The sequence below is a fragment of the Poecilia latipinna genome, unplaced genomic scaffold (genome assembly GCF_001443285.1).
Source record: "Poecilia latipinna isolate Pla-1442-1.1 unplaced genomic scaffold, P_latipinna-1.0 Scaffold703, whole genome shotgun sequence".
Classification (NCBI taxonomy): domain Eukaryota; kingdom Metazoa; phylum Chordata; class Actinopteri; order Cyprinodontiformes; family Poeciliidae; genus Poecilia; species Poecilia latipinna.
The window spans coordinates 62,066-65,859 of NW_015113319.1; positions in this window are offsets into that span (position 1 = coordinate 62,066).

Consider the following 3,794-nt stretch of genomic DNA (forward strand, 5'->3'; position numbering starts at 1 on the left):
AAACGCAGCGTCAAAGGGGCTCTTTTGAATTTAAACAACAAAGTAAAGGCTGCAGATTGCCTTTTGCATTTGCTACTCCGTTTCATCAGGGCATTTCAAACAGTGTAATTTTAAGCTCTTACAAATAAGGAAAAAAATGCAATTCTCATTGTTAAAATATTCTTTCCGTTGGATAAAAATTGTGGCTATTGGGAATATTGAAATAAAGATTTGTGATGTTAGATGCAATGCTGCTAGAAAGAAATGGAGTAAATATCCCTTTTGTTACCTGTGGGAAAAGAATCAGTGCTTTACGACCTTCTCCCTAAGGTTCAACATCAATATGTAAAACCTTTTAAAATGTAATCATTTAAGCTCAAAATCTAGCCATACTCACCTGAGATGAGCACTTTTCGATAGAGGGCCATTTTGAATCTGGAGGAGAAAAGACATAGGTGAACACATATTGTTAAATACAATGCTTATCAGGAAGAAGGTCCTTTAGGTTAACTATAGCCAGAAATGTCTTTAAAAGGAATATCAAGACCACTTTTATTATTTTTTCCTGCTTTGTTGGCCATTTATTTTCTAATGAAATATCAATAAAGCTAATCAACAGCTGTGTCCTTGGGTGTTATATACTCATCCCAATTAGTCACACAACTACATTTGCTTCTGGGGATTGGGATAATTTTGCATATTTGTTGTCAGTTGTTGCCTTACTACATCCATGATCATGTCAACTTAATTAAAAAAAAGCCCCTGTGTGCAAAAGAAGAAAAAGGATGGAAGGCCCTTGAACTGCTTCTGTAGCGCTCAAGTTAAAGTGAATGCTCAGTAATGATCAGGTAAAAGCAAAGAGTAATATTTAATGCTATGGAAATATTGAAAATTTATAGCTCTAAAAGCAATTGAATAACAATTATCTAGCCTACAAAACTAAAACAATGGGGAAACTGCCAAAGGTTTTTTTCTTTTAAATGTATGAATTTCACCCCTATAAGACTCATTTGGCAAAAAAAAAAAGTTTAGATTTTTTATTTTTTGCACAAATGACAAATACCAAAATACACTTCAGTCAAATGAAATGAGTGAAACAGCCTTTGTTTTGTGTCAATTCTGTGTCAAGACTTGACTTTGAAAAAAAAAGAGCAATTCCTCCAAAGATGGGGTGCAATTTACAAATGAATTTCCTTCAAGCTTGACTGCTTCATAAAAGCATTTGTCCTGATTCAGATTGAACACACTTGAGTGATCCTATCCATATTCCCGACTTCTTTACCAGACAATGTTTTCCATTTTCACAGAGAAAGAAGTAGGAAATTTCCATGTTCTCAGGTGCAACAAGTGTTACTGATTGGAGCTTTTTTTGTTCTGCCACCAACCTCTTGTTAGGTTACCAACTGGAACAAAGTGACACTGGAAAGAGCTTGTGCTCTGTCAAGGATAAAGGGGATCCTACAGAGGTGACAAAGCTTTGGGCTACCATTTTTTCAGCATTGCACAAAAACACAATTAGGAATATTGCTATTACATGAAGCATTCATTCCGAATTCAACTCAAATTATTGCAAAAACATAAACCTGCTTGAAGGAAGTATGGCTGTACTTTTTAAATCAAAAGAAGTAGCTTGATTAAGTTTCAAAAAGTATTTTAGCGTTATTAAAGCCATTAGTGTTATAAACTCAAAACAATTTTCTGCGATGGATGCTTGTCATTTTCATGGAGTAAACTCTTAAAAACAAAAACAAAATAAAGTCTTGCAAAACTGACAAGTGTAGTCATTTAAGAAACATAAAATATAAATGATCTATTTGTATAGTCACACTGTCAGAGTTGTGGATGTTTCAAACATGTGTAATAAGTATTTAATTAAATAAAAGACAAGGACAAAAAACACATCTGACGTGATTAAAGATGATTATTTTTTTTTATATTTTAATGTGACATTTAAAATCTGTAAAAGTTTAATACTTATAGAAAGTACCCATATTTGCAAGCATTCAGAGAAACCTTTTTTCAGACATTGGGTTTTGTAAAGATTATTTTGACTAAACCTATGGTGAAGCAAGAATATTTTGAAGTAAGCTGACGACTTGTGGTAGTTGAAAGGTTAATTTTGGGTTATTTGGGTGCATGAAGTAAGGAGCCATGATATATCCTATTGCTACTACATTTGGAAGTGAAAATATTTAAGCATGATTTTGATTTTGATTGGTTAAATTTTTACTCCAAGTGTTTCTGTCGTTTTGGTTTTTCTTGTATTTTTATTTTTATTTATGCTTAGCCAAGATCTCACTAATTCACTCTTGTTTTATGCTTAGTTAATTCTTATTTATTTATTTTTTGTACTTTTAGCTTAGTTCTGGTTGCTCTTATATTAGATCAGTGTTTTTTCCTTGGTTATTTCTTATTTTCCTGGTAAGTTTTTTTCTTCTTCTCTGCTCCTCTTATGCCATTACTCTCTCTCCCTCAGTCTGCCTGCCTGTTCTACACTTTCAGCTGCAGCTTGTTCCCAATCAGCCACCTGTTTCTCATCCTGCAATCAAGTTCCCTGAATACAAGCTCATCACTTTCATTCACTTCCTGCTGGATTCTGCTGTTTGGTTCCCATTATGCCCTGCTTGCAACTCTTTGTTTGCCCTCTCAATTATTTTTGAGTTTGCATTGATTTTCTTTAAAACTTTGCCTCAAACTGTCTCTGCTTCCAGGTCCAACTGCAACCATCATTAACCATTACATAACTTATATGAAATCTTTAATTTCTTACAAATTCATACTATAATCATACAGATATAAGATATAAGAGTTAAATGCCTCAATTACAAACATAGCTGTCTGAAGTCAGTTCAGCTTAATCAAATGACATTGATGCTGATGTAATAATTATTGAAATTTGCTTTGCATACGGTTGTACATATATGTAGCTGACCCTGAAAAGTCTGTAAAACTTATCAAATTGTAAATAAAATAAGTGAGCATGTTCAAATGTCATAATTATTGCAACATGTTTTGCACCATGAGTGTGGACTGAAACAGATGTAGTTACACAAAGACATATTTTCTCACATATGACCTCATACATCTGCCATTCACACTCCCAAAATGACTGTGTGTTATGATGTTAAAAACGGCATTGATAGGCCCTGGCATGATGTTATGATCTAACCTTTGGTGCAATTGATTTATTCAGAGCTAAAGGTGAAGCCATTAGTTTCTGCTTCGAGACCCCTCTATGAGACCGGTTCTGAATTTATAAAATTTCAAGGAGCTCTGATAATTTAATTTGGAGTGCCCTTTTATAGGTTAGGTCACCTGCAGCGAGCCCTGCAAATTGAATAAAGAAGAGTAATAGAAAATAGCATGTCAGGTGGGCTCCCTGCTTATAAAATCATTAACAACAGTGTGTCTTTTCTCATAAAGGAACCCATTTATTTTGAGGGGGAAATATTATGAAAGTGTAGGGAGCAACTCAATTTATTTTTCATTAGGAATTAACTCTGGAGAATCTCTGAGAGGGTTAATAGCTGCTGGTGTACATCAGCAGTGTGAACTAATAGGTTTTCAAAAAGGCTGTTCTGAGGACTGTTGTGCGTTTTTGAAATATTGCTTGCTTTTAAATTAACGTGCCTTTCCAGTAAGTTTGTGTCAGCACATGTAGCATCAGCGAAGCTGTGCTGAGAGCAAATAAATACCTTATATGACAGACATTTATCTGTTTTATAATGTAATTTTACTTTCACAGTGAGGAAGAATATGTGGAAGGTGGTTTTATCACGTTTCATGTAGATTAAATCCCTTAAAAAATAAAATTA